Source organism: Panulirus ornatus, chromosome 63 (genome assembly GCF_036320965.1).
Source record: "Panulirus ornatus isolate Po-2019 chromosome 63, ASM3632096v1, whole genome shotgun sequence".
Lineage (NCBI taxonomy): Eukaryota > Metazoa > Arthropoda > Malacostraca > Decapoda > Palinuridae > Panulirus > Panulirus ornatus.
The window spans coordinates 4,496,744-4,510,113 of record NC_092286.1 but is presented as its reverse complement, the minus strand read 5'-3'; the positions used below and the strand labels follow the sequence as shown (position 1 = coordinate 4,510,113).

General features: G+C 44.9%; 1 protein-coding gene across 14 annotated transcripts in view; it reads right to left on the bottom strand.

The window, feature by feature from the left end:
• LOC139745942 (protein lap4-like) overlaps positions 1-13,370 on the bottom strand; it is a 556,451-nt gene that overhangs the window by 499,003 nt on the left and 44,078 nt on the right. The gene's annotated exons all lie outside the window — the stretch shown is intronic.

The following is a 13,370-nucleotide window of genomic DNA, read 5'->3' as shown; positions in this document are numbered from 1 at the left end:
CAATAATCTGTGACATTGTTCGTTATCATTACTGAGATTAATAACAAGGTTATCAAACTGACGTTAAAAAAAAATGGTCATTCAAAGGAACTTATGAGACAATGAATCCTACCTGGATACTTGTGGTAACCCAGAAGCAAAATATTATGTTTGCGAAAGCTTTCATCCTACCAAACATGAGGCAGGAATACATAAGAATCGGCACTGTAGCCGAGAACTTCACCGAAGGCAGTACAAATCAAGGCTGCGAAGCAGTGATGGCCTACTAAGGACAGAGAGCATCAAATATCCGGATAACACCATTAATATACGTCATATACCTGAGGTACGAGGAATCATCAGTCTTCGTAGAGCGAAGTGAACTCCTTGAGCATGACGGCGCGACCCTTGGAGTGTAATGGGGTGACCCCCCCTCCCCCTAACTTGACTTTTGAGGGGTCAGATCAAAGGTCACGTCATTACACCCACGGGGCTGTACCGTCGTGTTCAAAGGCTGCACAGTCTTACCAAAGATGTTAAAGATACACTGACCTAAAGCATCCTTCCTAACCAATGTCGTCCTCCAGTGTTGCACAGATGCTTCGGTCAGGAGGCCGGAGAAGCGGATGGGTTTACATTGGTGTCTCCAGCCAAGAGCCAGCATGAGGAACAGAGTGGTGTGCGTACAGGATGTTTACACTAGCTCTGCCTTCCGTGTCTCCTACTCATAACACCACCTCACCTGACTCCCCCTCCTCTCCCTGCCTCCACCACACCCCGACCCTTTACCACAATGGCCAACCCCACCACACTAGACCTCCCACACCTTACACACCTCCTACCCCACCCATTGCACCCACCCTAAACTACGTAAGATCGCAAGGTATCACCATATGTCTCCCATATCACCACCACCACCACATCCTTTACTGATTCACAACCACCACATGCCTTCCTCAATCAGATCTAGCACCTGACGCACAAATCTTTACTGCACGCCACAGCCACTCACCGTCAATCACTAAAAGCACTACTCAATAAACCACCCCACTCGCTCACAATCAAAACACCTTGTGAATACTTTGTGAAGTCTTTGGGGGTCTGGGCTGGCCCTAGGCTGCTGGAATAGCAATCCCCACAACCCTCAACCCTACCTCAAAGTCCTAAACAACCAGCCAAATCCCTTTCATTCCTGGTTTAATATCCGAGACAAACACTGTTTATATAATGCTAACGTGAGCCACCTTTCAAGGGTGGCAGTGGTGGTGTTGTGACAGCAAACGTACAAACATCCATTCCAGGCAGCTGCAGCCTCTCTCAAGGACCAGCACGACTGGAACCAATTGAGTAACTCAGTTTCCTACAGCGCAGATATTTAAACAAGGAAAATCCTGAAAGGCATCTTTGTTAATCTACACTCATAAAGCATTCTATATCAGCATGACAAATGGAAAACTGTGTTAAATGTCAGCAATGAAACCTAATGGGGCCAGAGAATGTTTGCCTTACTCCCTATAGGTATCAACATTACGGGTTGTTTCATATATATATATATATATATATATATATATATATATATATATATATATATATATATATATATATATATATGTATATATATATATGAAGGGGTAATCACTTCACTCTTCAAGTAGGAGTTCAGATATTTTAGTTTACTGAAACTTTACCATACACAACATGTTTCACGGAGGAACTCCGCCTCATCAAGTGCACATAATTCACAAAATTCAAAACCCCCAACACCACCACGCAGACTTGTATACCATGTTACCACCATGCCTTTCTACTCTGGCATGGCGGTAACTGGGTGTACAAGCCTGCGTGCTGGTGTTGGGATTTGAAATTGTGCGAATTTTTTACACGTGATGAGGCGGATTTCCTCCGTGGAACATGTTATGTATGGTAAAGTTGCAATAAACGAAATCATCTGAACTCGAAGAGCGATCACCCCGACCCCCTTCATTATCATTATCACGGACTGGTGTGTTATCGTTACGCTACCAACAGCATATATAAATACATATATATATATATATATATATATATATATATATATATATATATATATATATATATATATATATATATATACGAATAAAGTGTATATGAATGCGCACCTTCAAAGAACATACAAACCTCCAACAGCCAGGATCGAACCTGGGACCCCTTGTGCAAGAGGCGGTTAGCATGCCTGCCTCTTGCACAAGGGGCCCCAGGTTCGATCCTGGCTGTTGGAGGTTTGTATGTTATATATATATATATATATATATATATATATATATATATATATATATATATATATATATATATATATAACGAAAATTTACGCCTACATGAAATTCTCTAAGCATATTGAACAAACAGCCTAAGAACGACAGGAAACATCTGTCATGCAGTACGGAATAGCTACTTGCAGTGAAATAAGTATAAATATATATATATATATATATATATATATATATATATATATATATATATATATATATATATATATATATATATATATATATATATATATAAAATCTATAAATTCTAAGGATGAAGGCAGAATCTTCGTTATGAGACAGATTAAGTTTCAAGTTAAAACGTGTAACAAGAGGCATCACTCAGGTAAAATCCAAACCATTAAACCGTGTGACAAGAGGCATCACTCAGGTAAAATCCAAACCATTAAACCGTGTACAAACAAGAGGCATCGCTCAGGTAAAATCCAAACCAGAGTTACAAGTTTTATGCCATCCAGTTCTCTGTATGCTGAGAGACTACGAGGTTTCATGTGATTTAGAGTTTTTATGCTATAACCAAGGATGACCAAGGTCAAGTTGAGATTTAAAGAGTGACTTCCGATCACGACGACCCAAGCCATGTTTACCATATGACGCTCGAGACACGATAACTGGTTCCCTCAAAAACTTTCTCACTAATGGTGCTTGCATCGATATATCGTTAAATCTCAAACCTACTTCAAATGTTTACCTATACATATCTATCAGGTAAATGAGATATGTTTCAAGAGAAAGCACACTTTCACAAACAGAACTTAAAATGAGATTCTTCGTATGAATTATATTTTCTATGTATCAAATACTTCCCTTAATTCCCAAGGTAGATCATCAATTTCTTGTAAACCGCAAGGCAAATGTTTCTATGCGGATGCTAGGTGTAAGAGTACATAGCATCTTTTTGACCCATGTACTACTTACTACGGGGGAAGAGAAATAATACTCAGGAAAAAAACAAACAGCAACAACCATTAGATTGTTTCCAGGCATTCTGTGATGGTAGGAGATATCAGAAACATGAAGCGTAGCTCGCACACAAAACAATATTGTTTTCCAATCACACATCTAAAATCATGGTTAAATCCTCGTTCTGTGGATCAGACTGATATTGCCCTTCTCCTCTCTCAAATCCCTTGGTTACAAACTTACCTCTCAGGGGGTAGTAAGGTGGTGATGGAGAGCAGTAACACCTAGCACCTCCTAGGGGATAAGGCGGTGGTGGAGAAGGGTAACACCCAGCAACACCTCCCAGAGGATGAGGGGGTGATATCAGGTGAGGGGTATCATCCATCACCTTCAGAGGATATGGTGATGGTAGAAAGGGATAACACCCAGCACCTCCCGGAAGATAAAAGGTGGTGGTAGTGGATGGGAGGGGTGACACCTGGCATCTCCAGGAGGATAAGGTGGTGTGGTAGTGGTGAGGAGTAACATCCATCACCTCCCTCACTGTACAGAGCGTGTGAGGGGAATCTCAGAACCCGTCCCTCCTCCCCCTCCCACTCGTAGTTCTGGACACTTGTTGCTGCCCCGTGGCTGGCCCGGAGGCCCGTGCCACCACCACCATCACCTCGCTGTACTGTGTTACAACAACACGTCAACATTCGCTCCGGCACCCTGGCTGTTTTTGAAGGGTGAATTTTGGCACCACAGGTGCTGCTCGTGAAACTGGCAGTAGTTAATAATATTGGAGGGGTTGAGAACGTGCGCTGAGGAGAGAGATAAACAACAGAGCGGGGTGAGTGGTGGACGGTGGGACGGCGCTGGTTCGACATGTGGTAGAGTGGTGGCAATAGAGGTGCGGCAGTGTGTGGCAGCCGCCGGCCCGGATGTGTGGCTTGTGGTGATGGGTGGAGAGTGGCCCACCCTCCGATAGACAGTGGGTGAGTGTGTGACAATTGTGTGGTGATTGGCGGCAGGTGGAGCACAATGCCTGCTCGCTTAGCCACAGGCAGAGACTGGCCACTGTGTCCATCTGTCTGATGTGTGTGGTGTTACTTGTCACCCTTAGCGTGGGTCACCCTGCCATGGTCATGATTGCTGCCACCTGTCTGTTGGCTGGTAGGGGTTACAGTAACATTCTCGGAGGGTCTCCTGCTCTTTTGTGCACCGTGAGATGACGTCTATAGTCTTTTAAATCCATTCCTACTTCCCTGGTTTAGATCAGACACATCGAGCCTCTCAGTTACACACAGGTACATATTCAGCTCACATGTTCTAAATGAAACAAGGAACGCCACAAAACGAATTCTCTTCTAACACATTGAGCACGACAGTACAACCCCTGAATGTTGTTCATTCTGACTGATAGCAATGAGACCCCGAGCAGCTGATCAGGATTTATTCTCAACGTTGCTCTTGAGGAAGACAACTACCGTAACGTTCAAGATAATACCACGATAAGCAGCTCGTGTCTCGCTGCTGCCTTACTACATAGGAAAACTCTTGTAAACAGTGGCTTAACTTACGACCAAACTCTTAAGGGCTTAGTCAAAGGACATTACACTCCAGAGTTGCAACGTCATGTTCATGGGACTACGAATGTGCAAGTTCTTACGTCGTCATTTGCGCAAGAAGAGAGCATTAATGATACCACAAAATTTTCCTCCATTCGGCACCAGTCTTACGAAGGTGATGCTACCGATCCATACATATATGAGCCTTGCCTTCGTCTGCAGGTGCGAAATCCTTTAGTGTCACTCACTAAACATGAGGAAGTTCATCATTCTAGCCCCTCAGTCCAAGTGAGGGAGTCCCAAATGCCCAGGCCTAACCCTCCACAATCAATATAGCCGCATCCCTCCACCCGAGGTGTCTGGCTCCTGCTACAGCGACACACACGCACCTCTTCCTCCTCCTCCTCCTCGCCCGACCCACGGACCCATCATCCAGCATCGATCGCCGCCATCCCTTCTCACCAACACAAGTCTCTGTCCCAAAACATAGAGAGTCATCCTCACACCGTTATTGTCACGATCTTATCTCGACTAGCGTAAACTTACTACCAATCCACATATATGATGACCTTCTCCTCAACCATTTCTGCATACAGAAAGTATATTCTACACTTGCTGATCTTATTTCTCAAGCTTTTCTTACCATAGAATGTAAACTTTTTAAGATTACTCTCAGCATTCACCATTTTCGTTATGGAGACCTTGCATCTTAAAACGATGCAGGTCGTAACTCCCAGGAGAGACATGAGAGGATGAAATTCCGATGCCTACCCGCTTAGTGGAAGCAACACATCACAACGACCAACCCTAGAGATGCCAACGACCACAGAGGAACTAAATGAAGCAGCGGCAAGCCGGGTACTTTGCGGCCTAACTAATACCACAAACAAACGAGCTCTAAGCTCTCAACAGTATAGCTCGAGGTAATATCTGTAAGCGAGGGAAAGAACAAACAGCCCGGTGTTATGCAAAGTGGATCCACTTTTGTGATCAGACTAGGTGACCTGATGTGCTGGGCAGCTTTATAGACTCAACTGTGAGGAGTAGGTTGAGCCAAAATCGCTGTAAATGAGAATAGTGTTCCAGATAAAGACAATTCAATCACTGGTGCAACTGGAGGGGTAAGTGCCCAAAAGAGTAGAATTCTAAGCATCTGAGCAAGAGTACTGTTCTCTCCAGACACTTTCTAGGCTGAGTACCTCTGGCTGTTTCAACCACTGCACTGACTATCTGAATCTCACTGGGTTTTTCAACCACGTATGTACCGTGCAAAATGTTCAGTATCAGACAACCATCAAAAGGATATCTGGACGCCGTGCGGAGTTTAAGAAAGAGAAATAAAATTAAGTCATCTTTAAGTGGCATAAGATTTAGCCATTCTGTCAGCTCCCATTGGAAAACTCAACCTAAATCTGCGTTTAGAAAGGTCGGCGTGACAGGAGACGAGACGTAGATGGAACACGAAAGGTCGGGGTGGATATGTAAGAAGACGAGAATTGCAAAGCAGCCACCAGCGGATGAATGGACTGGGTTATCTGTTAAAGATGGTCGCTGATACGATGAACGAAGGAAGGAGACAACGCAGCAACCTAATGCCCGACCAGAAGGAGAGTAGAAGACCAGAAATCAGAGGGAGGAAGGAAACCCGACAGAAGGATGGTTGGGGATCATACCCCGTATCCCACTCCTACCACTCCCTGAGGCTTTCAGACGTCAAGCCCTACGACATGGGATTCCCTAGTCACTTGGAGGAGGAGACGAACCGTAACAACGTGGGGAAGGATATCACCACGGGAATCTCACCTTGAAAAGGAGACAAAATCCTTAGTGGTGATCGATGAGCAGAATGAGACAAAAAAAATGTCTAAGAATACCTTACGGTAGTTATCGGAGCTGCCTCTACTCCCCGAAGTTTGATCTGCAATCATGCTTTCTGGTCTACCAGACTATTCGCTGCTGCAGCTTTCCATTCGTAGTGTGCAACCTGGCTAATTCTCTCTCTCTCTCTTTCTCTCTCTCTCTCTCTCTCTCTCTCTCTCTCTCTCTCTCTCTCTCTCTCTCTCTCTCTCTCTCTCTCTCTCAAGCACCAGGAGTCTTTCTAAAATGTTCCTTGTACTAGCCGGTTGTGGGCTACACGCACGTCGGCCCCTACCATTTATTCATTTTTTCCCAAAAGCTTCCTGACTGCGTCTTTGCTCTGCAGTGGATCTGCCCATTCTACCTCGTCTGTCACTGCATCATGGAACTGCGAGTGGGTGGAAGAACTAAATCTTCTATTACATCTCGAGCTTTTGTGTTTCTTACGAGTTGACAATTTTACAGCCTCTGCTCTGATCCCCGTCATTCTAATGTGTTACTGAAATGATGCGGCCGGTGGTGAGGGGAACTCTGGACGTTGTCCAGCTCGCCAAGGTCCACCGGCCGTACATGGTAACGTTATCAAATGAAAGCGAAGACGCCATTAACTATACTGTACCTGAAAGCTAATCATAGGAGCTCTTTATGAAGACGTGCCAAACCGACCTTTCTGTGATCAAGTATTTTGTTACACTAGTGTGAAACACTGTAATATACGAACTATTAGAGATAATGGCAGGCCTCTTGTAATACAGTTCGGGATGGTCAGTACCACATAAGGGTGATGGTGATTGAGGCGAAGTAACCCGACACAGCAGGTCAGTGGCATGGGGGTAGGCTCTGGAAGCCATAAATGGCTCGGGCAGGGGAGGGAGAGGCTCTCCCTACATGCATGCAGCATGCACACACACACACACACACACACACACACACACACACACACACACACACCTTAATAGATGGCCAACCCAATATCTGAGTAAAGACTGACTGTTTACTTCCACTCTATTTTCAACTCCAGTGTCTATATCGTGTATTTTCTCAATGTATATAGTTTCAGCCTTTGGCTGCAGTTACTTTAATAAAGCGTAAATTCCCATTATTATTATTATTATCATTATCATTCTTATCATCATTACTAAGTGATGAGAGGAGGGACAATCGTCGGGAATGACCGTGTAAGAGCAAGGAATCGTAGTAAGCACAGTCTTAACAGACATCTGACCTGGGTGTGCTGAAATGGTTTGGTCATAAAGAGAGGATGAGTGTAGAAAGACACACAGAGATGATTTACGAGGAAGAAATGGAGGTAGTGAGAGAGAGGGGAAAATAGAGTTGAGGACAGAAGAACATACAGAGAAAGAGGCTCTGAGGGACTGAAGCTGAACATTCAGGAGGATGAGAGGCGTGCAAGGAGTAGAGCTAATTGGAGGAGTGTGGAATACGAGAGTAGAGGTGCTGTCAGTGGGTCGAATCAGGGAATAAGAAGAGGAGAGGAGAAACTAAAGGAAAACCTTTAGAGCTTGGTTGTAGATGGTTATGTGCATCATATACGACAATTATAGAGTGGATGTAAGCAAACGACGCCGCTGTTACGTCAGTTTCTTGCGCTACCTCGCTAAAGCAGGAAACGGCAAACAAATTCTAGACGTTCATAATAATATTTACAGTTACATCAGAAGGCAAGCTGGGCATGTATGCATACCACGTCTGATAACACCCCATACATACAGATTATCCTACAAAGGGGGCAATGGCGGGCTACCAAGACTGTGTACGTGAAGTACGGGGGACCAAGCAGCTGGTAGCTCTTGATAAACACAGACTTGCCTACGCCGGAGAAGAAAATGACCGAGTGAGATCATTTTCCTGTTGTGCTGGACCAACCGAGGGAGGTGGCATGACCTTCTCGCCTTAAAACCGTTGTTGCTGTGAGTTACATCGTTGACCAGTTGACCTTCAGCTTTCCAGCGTACTAAATATTCCCAGGCGTTCACAATCCTCCGAGGAACTGCATCTATATCTGGGTCTTTTCCTGGAGACCATACCACTGAGGTCTTCCTTCCGAGCACTTACAGTGAAGCCTTAGCCACTATGTAGGGCCCCGCCCTCTTGTGAAAACAGAGCCACCGAACTTTTACATTAGCTGGATTTTCCCCGAAACTTAACCTGTATCACTGCCAGCTTGCACCTGCTCACGCTGGTTTCTTAAAAGTGTATTTCATTTAACGTGGAATGAGACTAAGAGGGTTAAAATAACAGTAAAATTCAAGATATTAACGTAATATTGTTATCTAAATGCGGTGTATCAGAAAATTATATAAACTTATTCTTGTTTCGGTTACATGATATAGTTTTCATCTCCTGAGCAAGACGGTGTGTTCCTTAAGCACGACGGTACGACCGTTAAGCATAACGGTACAACTCTCGAGCACGACGGTTCGATCCTTTGGTATATCATTGTGGCCCAAAGTCATGACCCTCCATAATGAGGGGATCACAGGAGGAATGTGAGCCAGCAACACAGGCACCGACCTACTGCTAATGGACACCCCAACATGGGGCGGCGTATCCTCCTCTGCTCGCCCGCCATCCATGCGCTGCAGGAGACCCTATACGCCATTTCCCGATGGGAAAGCGGAAATGACAGGGTTGCCTCTATTGCTCCTTCCCATTTATGAGGGAACCGTTTTAACCAATGCATACTGTCGTCCTCAGCTGAAGCCCTCAAGGACGACCAGTTTAATCTCGGACATTTACGGCCTGAGAATCGCACCCAACAACACCAGAACGGAACCTTACTCAAACATGGAGACGGTCGGGAAAAACTGTCCTTAAATATAGAGAGATTTAAATAGTGACAAATTTCATATTCGATCACGGGCAACGTTCTGGACTTATCACGCGGGCACACTTCACGATACATTACTTCCCATAAAATGCATCATCCAATTAATTAAAGCATATATTGACCGCTGGGGACTGACCATTGTGTTGACGACTCCCTTCCTCAAACAGGGGAGCTGTGAAATTTCCCTCCTCCAAAAACGTCTCCACCTTAAACAGTCACGTCCACAAATACCAAAGCTCAGATAAATTTATTCATTCTCTTTCATATAACTGTTTTTCTTCCGAAATGTCGTGACATGGTATGTATGAGCGTGCCTTGGTGGTTACCATATATATATATATATATATATATATATATATATATATATATATATATATATATATATATAGTAAAATGAGGACCATATAAATGAGGTGATACAATCATAAGATTATCTCCCAGAAAAAAAATAAATACAAATAAACAGCTACACTAAAGCGGGTACAGGCAACTAAGCTGGCTTCGCCTGCACAACATGCTACAGTGTCTTCGCCAAAAACAACGTGTCAACAGGAATGATAAAATTTCCAATAGAGCTGAAATCGGTGGGAAGACCTTGCCAGCCGTGAAGTCCCCGGAGTGAGTGGAGCACCGGGCCAAGAGCGTGGCTTGTTACCGGCCTGAGGAGCAGAGGTCACCCCCGAGAACCGTGACACCACCTCGGGGTATCAACTGCGAGTCGTTAACACAGCCGTTGTAATGCTCTCCTCGTCCTCGGGTGTAATACTGCTGGTGACACCAGCGGACAGACGTGCCTACGACAGAAGAATGCTGCCATTATCACCGGAGAGTCATCATCATCTAAGGGTTCTATTATCACCTTCTCCTGTTAAGCCCAACTTTAGTCTAGCCTAGAGGTAGGAAGAGAAGCTGGGAATACCACAGGTAGCGACGTGCGGCCTTGTACGACACTGGACAGCCCAACACACCTTTAAAAATCTTTGTGTGTAAATACGTATGACACCAAGTGTTTAGGGAAGCCCCTGAAGACCAGCGCTTACCTGGCCCAACTCTATGTGTGTGTGTGTGTGTGTGTGTGTGTGTGTGTGTGTGTGTGTGTGTGTGTGTGTGTGTGTGTGTGTGTGTGCGCGCGCGCGCGTAAAGTACACAGAACTCTGATAGATCGCCAAGCCTCAGGGTAATATCTACCAACCTTACATACCACTGTATACTACCATATATATCAACGATGAATGCTACTACACAATACTACATTAAAGATACATATTGCTATATCCTACGATATCTATCACCGATAAATATTACTACATACTACGATATCTATTACTGACACAATGCTATACATTACGATATCTTCGAAAGACACATTCAGTTAGATACTACAACATCTCTCAACTCTATGCTATATATCTACGAGACACTTTCAATTAGATACTGCAATATCTATCAACTCTAGGTATAACTAGATACAATGGTATCTAACAAATCTAGGTACCACTAGACACTACAATGGCTAACAGCATCACTGAGAAGGCTAAGTGTGTCTCCAAACTGCAATTTTCTATCAAATTGTCCAAAGATTTTCAAAGCGATTTCTACAGAGTGCACTACTTAAAACACCTGGGTCCGTACCAGCACACAATGATCACTGCGTCACAGAGAACAGATCCCTCGTGGATACCACGTAAAAAGTCTTCGGGGGTCTTCACCCCCTACAGCCCTCATGCCCACGTAGCCCGCACAGCCAGGTGGCTGGTCTGGTACACATTGCAGGCACTTGACCAGTGCACTCTTGAACTTCTCTATCGTGCATCCCACGCTGTTTCTGATGGTAGATGGCAGGGAACATGCCGGAGAGCCTTGGGCCCCTGATATTCAAGGTTCTCTGTGTTTTTCTGCACATCGCACCTCTGGATTTCAGAGGTATAATTGTTCTATACAAAATCTCACATGCCTGTCGTGCCAGTAGGATGTTATTTTTCCGAATAAAGGGAAAATATCAGTTTTATCCATCAACTCGCATTTAACGGAAACATTCTATGATGGAAAGCGGGGTTCCAACCTGAGTTGTAAAATATACAACGTAAGCGCCTGAACCTTTTCAGGTTGCCATAAAGGCACCTTTTTACGAGCAGTGGTTCTTATCTTGAAAGGTTGCTATAAGGCAACTGGTAGCGTTAGGAGCCTCTTCAGTATACATCGCACAGCTAAGTTTCCCAGACCAGCTATGGACCATCAACAGTTTCTACAGCACATGTTAACGTTGTGTATTCTCTCTCCCAGAGGTCAAGTGGGAAACACAACGTCTCCCCATAACCCTGTAAGCCACTGCCCTAAAAACTGACACTGATGTTTAAACTTCCAAACATGACTAAAATCTAAACTTCCGTAATGAGAAAAAAAAATCGGGACACAAATGAGGCCGGAAATCGTTCCTAGAAGTGAGGGGCAGTGGGGAGCCCAGCACATGCCCGCACAGGTGCCTCCCAAGGGGAGGAGGGAGGGTGCAGTGTATGGCACACAACCACTCCACAGGTAAAAGGCCACACTAATATACTTTACCGGCACAATAGCACAATCCACTGCGCCAGTATGGGCACAGCTCTCGACGGTGTTTGACGCGAGAAGACTTACAACAGTACAACAACCGCAAGTATTACACTCTTCCCTCCCTCACATCCAACTCTAGGATATACCAAACAAGGATTCAGATCACCCAGGGGATGTTACAGCCCGTCTCCGGCCACTCCCAACTTATCTCTCCATCTGTTTAAACGGTGACGGTGTAAATAATTTGGTGACTACGTTATGTAAACCATAATGAAACGAGGCCAAGGTGAACCCATTTCGGCCTATAATCCACAACCAGGGGAAAAGAAGATAGTATAAATAACTGTGAGACAAATTAATAAAACAAACAAACAAAGCCTGGAATAAAGATACTCGTATCCTGACTAGACGATAACAGTATAAGAGCTTTATTACATGAAGACAGACAGTTACAACCAGCCTGACCTGAAGGTAGACAGTAGCCCACGATAATCTGTAGGCGAAGGCTGGAGTAGTCAACAGAGGGAAGCCATACCAGACGCCGACCTGACAAGGTCCCCATCACACCAGGTGGACACTAACCTTAACCGCCCCCATCACACGAGGATGTGACACACACGAAGTAAGTCTCTCACCTCATTATTCATGCCTCACATTCATCCGCCGCGGGCGAACCAACCCGCCAATCATGCTACTCACTTCACAGGAGCGAGACACTGCCAGAGACCATGTCATTCATCAGGAGCTCAGTTCTAAACTGACCAGTGAGGCAGCACACTCACCCAGGATACATCACCACCTTGGTCATGCCGCACACCAACTCATGTTATGCCACGACCTCACCAGCCACAGAAGTACATACATACCTGTCATGTCATCGGGATCAGTCATGCCACAAACACTCACCAGCCATTGACGTATTAACACACAAGTCATGTGGTTCGACAGGTACTGACTACTGAAGCCCTAACTGGCCAGCGTGGCTACACGCCATTATACGCCGCAACATAAACCCACTAGACCCAGAACACTATGATGGCGACCAAGTTCCTGAGATCCGTCGGCGGATGACTTCGCAGAATCCAACCACTATACACAGCCTTGGCCAACGTGGCTCAGCTGGGGACAGGAACAACGCCACACTCCCCACAAGCTGATCATCAGCGGTTAAACAAACACAAAGCAAGATAAAGGAGACATGAGAAATGTTCTCAACACAAACATGAAAGTACAAGAAGAAAAGGAAGACGTGAGAGAGGAACTACTGACTGTACGAAAGCTCTCATCACAGGAGGTGCAGGAACTGATGAAAACATGGATTTCTCTGCACTACAGGTCCTCAGCCATCTGAGCTAAGTGAATATACATAAGGAA